The sequence below is a fragment of the Schistocerca cancellata genome, chromosome 2 (genome assembly GCF_023864275.1).
Source record: "Schistocerca cancellata isolate TAMUIC-IGC-003103 chromosome 2, iqSchCanc2.1, whole genome shotgun sequence".
Classification (NCBI taxonomy): domain Eukaryota; kingdom Metazoa; phylum Arthropoda; class Insecta; order Orthoptera; family Acrididae; genus Schistocerca; species Schistocerca cancellata.
Window position 1 is genome coordinate 727,467,748 of NC_064627.1, and position 12,292 is coordinate 727,480,039.

Sequence of the window (12,292 nt, forward strand, 5' to 3'; positions counted from 1 at the left end):
GAAGAAAATCAACAATGTAAGACTGGAATTTGCTTAATTTTTTAGCTCTTCCAGGAGCTCCTCGACAGAATAGAAGGAGTGAGCCATGAGGAAACTCTTCAGTTTAGACTTAAAAGAGTTTGGGCTAGTGCTAAGATTTTTGAGTTCTTGTGGTAGCTTATTGAAAATGGATGCAGCAGAATACTGCACTCCTTTCTGCACAAGAGTCAAGGAAGTGCATTCTACATGCAGATTTGATTTCTGCCTAGTATTAACTGAGTGAAAGCTGCTAACTCTTGGGAATAGGCTAATATTGCTAACAACAAACGACAATAAAGAAAATATATACTGTCGGAATACCCAGATTTTTGAATAGGTGTCGACAAGAGGTTCTCGAACTTACACCACATATAGCTCGAACAGCCCGTTTTTGAGCCAAAAATACCCTTTTTGAATCAGAAGAATTACCCCAAAAAATAATACCATACGGCATAAGCGTATGAAAATATGCGAAGTAGACTACTTTTCGTGTTGAAGTGTCACTTATTTCAGATACTGTTGTAATGGTAAATAAAGCAGCATTTAGCTTTTGAACAAGATCCTGGACATGGGCTTTGCACAACAGCTTACTATCTATCCGAACGCCTAGGAACTTGAACTGTTCCGTCTCGCTTATAATATGCCTATTCTGTCTGATCAAAATATCGGTTCTTGTTGAATTGTGAGTTAGAAACTGTAAAAACTGAGTCTTACTGTGATTTAGCATCAAATTATTTCCCACAAGCCACGAACTTTTTTCATGAACTACATTATTTGTTACTGTTTCAATATTACACACAAGATCCTTCACTATCAAGCTGGTGTCATCAGCAAACAGAAATATTTTTGAATCACCTGTAATACTAGAAGGCATATCATTTATATAAATAAGAAACAGCAGTGGCCCCAGCACCGACCCTTGGGGAACGCCCCACTTAACAGTGCCCCATTGGGACTGAACATCACAACCACTCTCAATATTGCGGAGAATTACCCTCTGCTTTCTGTTCTTAAAGTAAGAGGTGAACCAATTGTAAGCTACTCCCCTTACGCCATAATGGTCCAACTTCTGCAGTAATATTTTGTGGTCAACACAGTCAAAAACCTTCGTTAAATCAAAGAAAACACCTAGCGTTCGGAACCTTCTATTTAATCCGTCGAAAACCTCACTGTTACGTATAACACCAGAATTATTCCGAAAATATTCTGAGATTTTTGTTTTATACCCTTTCTTCCACGTTTCTAAATGGTTTAATTCGAAGACTTACTCGTAGGTAAGCAAGAAGTATGCATGAAAGAAAACACGTTTTCCTTTAAATACTTAGAGCAGAATAAGAGAAAATAATAGTATCTCAAGAGCACTCAACTTCCTTTCAGTTGTACGAAGAGAGTGAATTGCCACCTATGTTATTGTTTTTCCACATATATCTGTTGATTAACGTATTGCTGAAATTTCTTTGTAACCATGACTGAACTTCATCTTTTTTAAATGTGACCATTACCTTGATGCACTCTAGCTCTCAATCTAACTATTAACATCATTAGTATTTATAACAAGTAAGATAATTAATTTATGCACATGTCACTAATGTAATTCAATATTTTGAAAGCGTAACGTCTCGAAAAAATAAGCTTAAAGATTCATTGAGATTCCGTTAGCCTACAAAAGGAAACAATGGTTGACTGGCTGTGCTTGCAGCAATACGTTGATGTTAGAGGAGGACACCTATTGTTCAGCTTTGAGTTCAGTCAACTGAGGAAGGAACGTGCAGTATCCACATAAACTAGAAAAATTATTTTCTTGGAATAAGCCACAAGCTTAGCCCATCCGTTATTATAACTGAACCTTTTTATATTTTCGTTTAAGCTTTGAGGACTTCTGAACTAGTCCATTTTCCGCAAGATAATCAAATGGAGTGGTAATACAAGAAAGACAACTGCCTTGTCGCTGTGGTAACACCGTATCCCGTCAGATCACCGAAGTTAAGCACTGTTGGGTGTGGCCAGCACTTTGATGCGTCACTGTCCGGCTCTGCCGAGTGGAGATGGCAAGTAGGATGAACTCATCTCTTGTGAGGCCAACTGAGAAACTGCTCCATCACGAACTAGCGGCACCGGTCACGAAAACAGACAACGGCTGCTAGAGCGGTGTGCTGACCACACGCCCCCCGCCCCATCCACATCTGGTAACGCCTGAGGGCTGTAACGGAACATATTAAAGGCTTTACTGTACCGAAGTATGCGATACCCTCCAAATTCAACCAGTTTAATGAGTATTTATGATTATAGAAAAGTTATTGTGTATGTTAACAATGATTGCATAACGTGTCTGCATAAACAGTCAACCCATTAAATTATACTGAGTAACTGACCCACACAAAAGTTTATATCACTTGATCACTGATACAGCAAATGTCATCATGTAAAAACACTAAGTTCATCTTAAATCATTAATATCAAGTGCGGAAAATAGTGGGCAACTTAGGTATTTTGGATCTCCTTAAATAAAAATCACCCAGTGAAACCTATTTGTTCACTAGGAGCGTTTTCACTCAGTATTCACGTAAGCAATCCAATTTTAGACGAAAACCAATGTAATACTTAATAATTCATGTTATTTACTTATTTATGCAAATTAGAGAAGTCAATTGACAAACTTCTAAAAAACGGCCTTTTTGTAACAAAGAATTATTCTGTCAAGTCAACAAATCTGTCTGTCATTTTAATAACATGTTAAATTATGTCACTCGATGCAAATTAATAACTTTTCTGCACAAATTATGATAACAGATGTACATGTGACTTGTAAACTATATCTCTTTTTAGTAGTTCTTTGACAATGTTATAAATACAAGCAGCAAGAACGGTCGGGAGGCAGTCGGAATGTCACTTTGGTAAAGTGTGTTTGTGTGTTATTGTTTGAGGTGGATAAACAATGCAAAGAACATGTAACGGAAGTACTACTTGGTGTTGAGTCATGGTCTTTGGTGGACAGTGGAATTAAGATGGCCACCAGAATAATAAATATTTGAAGTTTACATATTTGTTGGTTTCGCTCGTTCTTTATCATCAAAAGCACATAAAATACACGGGACCTCATGTTTTTAACCCTAGACAACCAGATGTAGAGCCAGCATCAGCATCGAGAGACAGCAGCGATCCAGCAAGTAGCAGCGATTACTACAACACAATGCATTTTAATGGCGCCAACCTAACATCAAGTGCTAACAAGCTCCGTAAATGGGAGTGAAATAGTGCGATTATAGAAATTAGCAATATCTACGACCAGGCGACCATTACAGGGCCGAGGATGACACGCCGGATGTCCGGTGCCATTGGCACTCAAAGCCTGTTCGGATGGTGTTTGTTATTGTTTGGTAATAAAAGAAATCATTTCCTCGGATTTTTTGAGGAACGTTATATTTGAGAACCACTGAATGGAACAGATAGCACGAAATTACTTCCTTGATACCAGAGGAAACCATACAGTGCCAAATCTGTGGGGGATGACACAGATTGAAATGTATCGAACAATTAATTGAGGACATGGCGTGTAGGAACTACTGCCAAACGAACAGGTTAGCACAGGAAAGAAAGCCGTGTTGCGCCGCATGAATACTAGTGAGAAGACTGGTAACTTCTTCCCCGCCCCCCTTTCCCCAGTAGCAGCCACGTCACACAAGTCTACGAGGTATTCATACATTAAATGAGAACCTGTAACAGGAATATCTGAAGTAGGTTGTCTCATAGACTTTCTCGAATTAAAATTTGTTTCATAAATTCATTGATAAAGCTGTGAGGCAATGCTGATCTCCTTATCTCGTGGATGATAACAAAAATTGGTGCTCTCACTTTAATTGGTAAAAAGAGTAAAACTGAGTCTTATGCAGAAACCTGTTTAAATAATGTTAGATTGAATGAAGATGCAGTAATAAAGATCCCCAAATACAGATTGTTGAAATTCAATAAAAAATTTTATTTTGCTTTGTCATACTCTAGCATGTGTGAGACTGGTTCTGATCTATCTTCCTGCCACAACTGCGCAAGGACGCTCTATGAGTGTTTTAGCTAATTTGGTGTTGAACCATCTTACAAATGCAGAATTCAGAAGAGTGCAGAAGAACAGACAGTGTTGTAGTCAGACAATGATCTCAATGTTGGTCCCGCTACACTCCCTGTAAAGGAAACGTTATCGCTAACAGAAACTAGTGCAAGGTTCTGACGTAACTATACGTTAGCAACAAACGAAATCATCAATTTTCGTTATTCAGGTTTATATTTTCTCTAAATATGACTTCATAATTATAATACGTACAGGATGGTAAAATAATGATATTGGATGTTCACAACTGTGAAACGAAATTCCTAACTATTCTAAGGTTCTTTAATAGTATGAAGGTTGATGACAATGTCAGGGGATCGAGAAACTACAAATTAAATACCATTTGGGCCAGAGATATCAATTAAGCTAAAAAGGCACAATTAAAATAAGTAATTAATGGATGGTGGTCGGTAAAGAGCAATCAGAAGAAGTATACAATAAAAAACTTTAATAACTCCAGGGTCTCAAGCATGCTACAGTGGCTGATCAATTCTTTTCGTTATACCGGATATCTCGCGTTTCTGATTCAATTAAGCCCGAAAATCGTGAATATATTTAACTGCAGGTCATGGTTGAATGTAAAAGAAAAAAAATTGGAGACATGGAGACGACTGCAGTTCTGAGTGGCAACTGTACATCGCTGACGTATCGCGAGAGCGCGTGTTTGCCTTTCGTCAGCGGCGGCAGTGGCGGCTCTCGGCGTGAGCTGTGAGCTTGACAGTCTATTCTAAATCTCTCTCGAGTGTTGAACTCCGGTATGATACATTTCCTACGTCTTCGATGAAGCCGAGACTCCTAGTTGTTCCCTACCTAAATTAATTGGCACGGTACATGCTACTTGGTTGTCGTTGCCCTCAAATCACACGCAACCGTGAACCGCCAGTGCTCAGTGCGATTCTCTGTACTAGGGGACTTTGCAGTTTAACGCATTACGAATTAAGACGAACCTGTGAACAAGTGTTCACATAATGATTCTCGCAATCGTCACAGCACCACGAGAGTCGTCTCGCTCATAAACACTCGACGATTTGCTGCAAGAGAAAAGAACGAATCCTTCTCCGTACGTTGGCCTATACGAAAGCTGGTGAACATGTGTTTTCTTTCTAGCCAATCAGAGCGTTTGTACTTGTTATAACTCCACCCACTAGAGTTTCTGTAGCCTATCACAGGTATTTTTTCTTTCGTACGACAGAGTTTAGCTTTTGCTACGTAATACTGAGGTAAAGAGTTTTTTTCTTTATGGGAGTTTTAACACAGGTAGCTACAGTAAGTCACTAATGTTTTGAATTTGGTTTCTCCAGACGTTTATCTGCCATCTCCGGCCATGTTCCTGTAGAAAGGCACTCCGAGTGGTTAATATTAAAAGCTGGGACAACTGCGTCTTTTGCCGCAGCCAGCCTACACAGTGGCTCCGGCGTCTCATTGCGTCCGCTAGATGCCCCGCTGTGAAAGTTTCAGTCTAACGTGGGATGAGCGTTCTGTTATAAAATTCTCCTTCCCTCAGAGCAGCATCTCGCACCTCAGGTCTGGAAAACTTCGTGCATGCAATTACAACTGTGAGTGTTAGTGGTTTATATTCATGAAATGCCGATTTGTTTATTTTATCAGCATCTCAATAAAATCGTACAGTTTCACATAACTATGTCATGTGATGTATTGATGTAATCAGACTTACTTCATGAATTCAATGTAAGGTGTGTTATTTCTTTGACACCTCGCAGTACGTACTGGGTGTCAGCAAAAAAAATACCTCAAGCTCCGAGTAAAGTGGTTAGCAAACTCAGTATACAATTAAAATAACGTAAAACACAGCTGATATGATCGGACTGATTTGGGGTAAGCTAGCGGCGGTGCTTCGACTTTCCGTTTCCTTGGCACGCCGTGAGAGGACGCCATTTCTGATTATCCCACCTTTGGAGACAACGCGCAAGAGAAGTAAGGAAAAAGACAGGCACATCCAGGATACGGACAGCCAGTCAGCTGACAGTGAGTAATACGTGTAGGTCACCCAGGACAGTGGAGAGTTTTGATTTTGTAAGGTGGTAGGTTTCCCTGTTCACAGGTGGGTACGTGGTGGGTAGCCACTCGAAAAGTCGTAGCTTGTTCCGTGCCATTTACATTGCAGTTGTGAAACATCCGATATGGTGGACCCACGTTTCGATTCCACCAGGAAAGTACTTCATTGATATGTACTTGCTGTAAGGGTATGTGGCAGTTATTATCATCAGACAGCGGAAGTTAATGGCGAGCGGATGTCTGCTGTACTGTCAAACAATCGAGTTGAGCCAAAAGCGAGTGAACTTACTAATCACAATACGAGTTTGGTTGCCCCATCCTTTATGTTTTCCCTTCATTTACAATTCTAGTGAGAGTGCTAGCAGTAACTTGGGTGTGTTTTTCGTGATTTGATTTCATTTGTAAGTATTACGCTGCATGGAAGGCTTTCTGTCATAAACAGCTTGATCTTTAACTACATTAGTTGGTAATCGTCTAAATGTGAGTGCAATTTGGCCAAAATACTGGTCTTTTAACTCAATGCTGCATGGGTGGCATTCTGCTATGAACAGCTTGGTCTTTAACCGCCTTAGCTGGCACTCGTTTAAATGTGAGTGCAATTTGGTCTTTTAACTCATGATTTCTTTCCTAACTCCGTTTATGTTGTAAATTGTGGGCAAAAATGCAAAATTACTTTCTTCTCTTAGACGACATCGAATTATTTTGGGATGCTCTGGTGTGTGCGTTTCACTGTTTCTTTTTGTTCTGTTTCAGAGTTCTGAAAATTAAGTGATTTTATTCCACCTGTGTAAAACTAGTGGCACGATCTGTTCCAATCGACGTCAATAATATATATTAGCTTGTAAGCAAAGTTTTCATGACGTGGGCTTGACATTCCTCGTCAGCATAAAATCTGGGTTATATCTGAACCTGCGTCATTCGAACTCTATTTGCACTAAGTTTAAATCCATGGAGCGATTCAATATTTGTCCAGATTATCGGCACCTGTAAAATTAATTTTGATGTTACATAGTTATGTTGAAGAAAGAAACAAAGCCAAACAGTTAATTGCAGCATCCAAGAAGAAATCGTGGGAAGACTTTGGAAACAGGTTGGAGACTATGGGTCAAGCTGCTGGAAAACCATTCTGGAGTGTAATTAGCTGTCTTCGAAAGGGAGGTAAGAAGGAAATGACAAGTATTTTGGTCAGGTCAGGAAAACTGCTGGTGAATCCTGTGGATGCCTTGGGCAGATGGAGGCAATATTTTGAAGAGTTGCTCAATGTAGGTTAAAATGCGATCAGTAATGTTTCAGATTTCGAGGTAGAATGGGATAGGAATGATGATGGAAATAGGATCACATTTGAGGAAGTGGAGAAAATGGTCAATAGATTGCAGTGCAATAAAGCGGCTGGGATGGATGAAATTAAGTCGGAACTCATCAAATACAGTGGAATGTCAGGTCTTAAATGGCTACACAGGATAATTGAAATGGCCTGGGAGTCGGGACAGGTTCCATCAGACTGGACAAAAGCAGTAATCACACCAATCTTTAAACATGGAAACAGAAAAGATTGTAACAACTACAGAGGCATCTCTTTAATCAGCGTTGTGGGTAAAATCTTCGCAGGTATTGTTGAAAGGAAAGTTCGAGTATTAGTTGAGGACCAATTGGATGACAATCAGTGTGGGTTTAGGCCCCTTAGAGGTTGTCAGAACCATATCTTTCGCTTACGGCAAATAATGGAGAAGTGTTATGAGTGGAACAGGGAATTGTATCTATGCTTTATAGATATAGAAAAAGCATATGACAGGGTTCCTAGGAGGAAGTTATTGTCTGTTCTACAAGATTATGGAATAGGAGGCAAACTTTTGCAAGCAATTAAAGGTCTTTACATGGATAGTCAGGCAGCAGTTAGAGTTGACGGTAAATTGAGTTCATGGTTCAGAGTAGTTTCAGGGGTAAGACAAGGCTGCAACCTGTCTCCACTGTTGTTCATATTATTTATGGATCATATGTTGAAAACAATAGACTGGCTGGGTGAGATTAAGATATGTGAACACAAAATAAGCAGTCTTGCATATGCGGATGACTTAGTTGTGATGGCAGATTCAATTGAAAGTTTGCAAAGTAATATTTCAGAGCTAGATCAGAAATTGTAAGGACTATGGTATGAAGATTAGCATCTCCAAAACGAAAGTAATGTCAGTGGGAAAGAAATATAAACGGATTGAGTGCCAAATAGGAGGAACAAAGTTAGAACAGGTGGACGGTTTCAAGTACTTAGGATGCATATTCTCACAGGATGGCAACACAGTAAAGAACTGGAAGCGAGGTGTAGCAAAGCTAATGCAGTGAGCGCTCAGCTACGATTTACTCTCTTCTGCAAGAAGGAAGTCAGTACCAAGACTAAGTTATCTGTGCACCGTTCAATCTTTCGACCAACTTTGTTGTATGGGAGCGAAAGCTGGGTGGATTCACGTTACCTTATCAACAAGGTTGAGGTTACGGATATGAAAGTAGCTAGGATGATTGCAGGTACTAGTAGATGGGAACAATGGCAGGAGGGTGTCCACAATGAGGAAATCAAAGAAAAACTGGGAATGAACTCTATAGATGTAGCAGTCATGGCGAACAGTATTAGATGGTGGGGTCATGTTACACGCATGGGAGAAGCAAGAGACTCATGGATTCAGCAGTAGAGGATAGGAGGAGTCGGCGCAGACCGAGGAGAAGGTACCTGGATTCGGATAAGAATGATTTTGAAGTCATAGGTTTAACATCAGAAGAGGCACCAATGTTTGCACTGAATAGGGGATCATGGAGGAACTGTATAAGGGGGGCTATGCTCCAGACTGAACGCTGAAAGGCATAATCAGTCTTAAATGATGATGATGATGATGATGATGATAGTTTAAATCGGTATTTGGTGTTTTAAACTTGTTGTTGTGCTAAACTACCGTATTCTTGGCGATTTTAAAGTAAATTTTTGCTGTTGCACTATTTAATTTAGTCTATGGTGTTTCGAAAGTTTTTTATACTAAATGATCCTATTATTGGCACTTTAAGGATTCTGGCTGTTAATTGTCATTGAGTTTTAAACTGTTTTTGATTTTAGTGCCTTCAAAGTTCACCAATAATATTACTTTCCAAATATGCTCGGGTTATCGGTGTGTGCCTTGTGTAAATTATTTTGTGTTGCAATACAACTGTAAATACGTTTGTACAAAGACTAGACTCAATTGCTTACCACTCCCAGATCCCCTCACCCTAACCATTACAAGAGCAAGTGTTTACAGCTCAAATTCCTCAAAGTTAAATCAGTACTAACACAATAACATGCAAGTGTGATAGACACACAATGTAACGATCCTAAGTGTAGACCAGCTTTGAAATAACCAGATTCCCCGCTAGGAAATGCAGTGAAAGTCAGACTCAGTGCATATTACTCTAGGTCCAAAATGCCTTACCTCGTGCAAATAGGCGTTTCACTGAACTATTACCGAGCGAGGTGGCGCAGTGGTTAGCACACTGGACTCGCATTCGGGAGGACGACGGTTCAATCCCGTCTCCGGCCATCCTGATTTAGGTTTTCCGTGATTTCCCTAAATCGCTTCAGGCAAATGCCGGGATGGATCCTTTGAAAGGGCACGGGCGATTTCCTTCCCCATCCTTCCCTAACCCGAGCTTGCGCTCCGTCTCTAATGACCTCGTTGTCGACGGGACGTTAAACACTAAATCTCCTCCTCCTCTCTCCTCTGAACTATTGGCGCCTCAGAGACCCTAAAACTGTGATTTCTCTCTGTTCCAAACTAACTATCGCGGTATACTTCTAAGTATCGTGACTGTCATCTTGGAAAACTTTAAGTCCAGAAGTCCACAGCTGGACCACCGCCAAAACTGACTGGGGTCTTGCCTCAACTTAATTCAAGATAGCCACCAGCTTTTACAAGTTTTTCACCCATTTCCCCGGAAATTCCAACCATCTACGTCACTTAACGACTTCAAACAATCATCAGCCCTTTTTACAATTCCTTACACAATAATGCAAACTTAAATCTCGACACGCAGTTAGATGCGCGCTAAAATCATGAATAAAATTACGTGTTTCACTTGATCTTAAGTCAAGAAGCTTGCCCATTGATTATAGTTATACAAATGCATATTTTAACAGCACGAGCTGAATTCATTTTATGCACTCTGTGCCTTCAATGTTGTACAAACAGATGCAGCATCTCCTTCTCTCAGGAATTAATATGTCCTTTCCAATGCTCCAGTCAGAATTAATATAACTACCCATTTTTAAATTAAGGGCAAAACTACATAAAATAATAAACAATTAATTAAAATAACGGTTAAATACATAAACTAAATGTTGACAGTAATGTGTTTTTACATCTATCAACACATACTGTCTTGATGGTTGTGTAACTATTGGCTATAAATTACGCTGGTTTTAATCTAATATCCAATTAAAATTTCACTCACAGATTAGTTAAGAAGTAACAGAACATGAACTTAGTTCAGCTGATGTTTATCGATGAGCGGTACTAATTAATAGGCCCATCTATTTTGTGAAATTAAAATTACAACAGTTATTTTTTATTTTCTAAATATCCGTTAGAGGATGTTGTAACTGGGTGTTGTAATTTTTCTTACACATCATCTCCCTATTGTGTCCATACACCCGCTGATTCATCTACTTCTCCACTTTAAAACTATTATTGTGCTTTACTATAATTACAATAGTTTGTGCTGCATGTTTGAAAACATGTACAATGCTATTCATACCTTTGTGACGGCACCTGAGTGGACATGACATCACACCCGGCTTCGCACATAATATATGGTTCCATGTGGTTCCAGCCACGACTTTCCACGGGGAACCACGCTCTCCAGTCTTCTCATCAGAGCTGCCCCAGTATGGCCTGATCCAGCACAACAAGTGTAATTCAAAATCCGGGCTCACTTCAGTTCAGTTGAGAGTATCTTGTGCCACGAAAAGCAAGGCCCAACGGTAACTAATATCAGATTAATGGAAAGCAGCTCCTGATGCTCATATGAACTTCGTTAGCTTCACGACTGCTGTCGACCTTTACTTTAGACTATCTTCAGATCCACTTGTAAATGGCGTAACGTAGAGGCCAAAACCTGCTATGGACTTTCTAAAGTTCACATTAGCAACTGGATTCCCTTTTCATTAATTGAGAATGTAATTGCTGAAGAAGATTACCGACTTGGGGAAACTAACAATAGATTAGCTTAGACTTCGGTGCTGTGTCAGCTGTATTAAGCTTGTGACCTGGTACAGCAGTATGAGGGACTGGAACTCGAAACCAACCGAGTGCCCTATGTCACAGTGTTCTTTCAATTGTGCTACCTTGAAACACGCAACTTCAAATGGTGCCCTTCAACCAAATACTATTCTTCATATTTGTATAACAATTAATTAGATCTCTTTTAGTATATGATCATATAATGCGTGATTCATTGTCATATTTTGCAACACTTCATCAAGTTCTGAATGCTGAACTGGAATTATTATATACCATGACAAAACCGTAAACAGATTCATTATACCTAAAGATGGCAATCAAGTGCAATTTTTTAGCAACTTTGGATATAGCAAGTTACTGTATAACCATGTAAAAGGTCATCCGTTTCCATTGAGCAATATGTCATTTTTTGTACAATAGGGCAGCTGAATGTTTGACAGAGACATCAAGGAGGCTATGTAGGTCAACAACACTGATGTTCATTACAATTGCATCATCATAAAGGTAGCATATAACAAACGAAAAATTGGCATAAGGATTTGCAAATGAATAGAATTTCAACTAAAACTCTAAATGTAGGAAGTAGTAGTTTATGTACGCCTTGCACGTAAGTAAAGATTACACAGCCGATTTCTCATGCAGAAACCGTGTTTGAATGTTGGTTTTTCGTAAGGAGATGGTGTTATTCCTGTTATGCCTCGTGCAAGAAGCAGAAAGGTCTGCTAGCATACGTCTGAAATCAGAAGTGGCTGCGCATGGCCTGTCGTGACTGTGCGATACCGTAGCACGACAATGCTGCCTGCTTTGGTTGACATGCCACAACTGTCATGCGAAGACGGAATCTATGTGTTCAAGAAGAATATAATGCCATGCAGGATCTAGGACGCCAAGAGACCAGTTC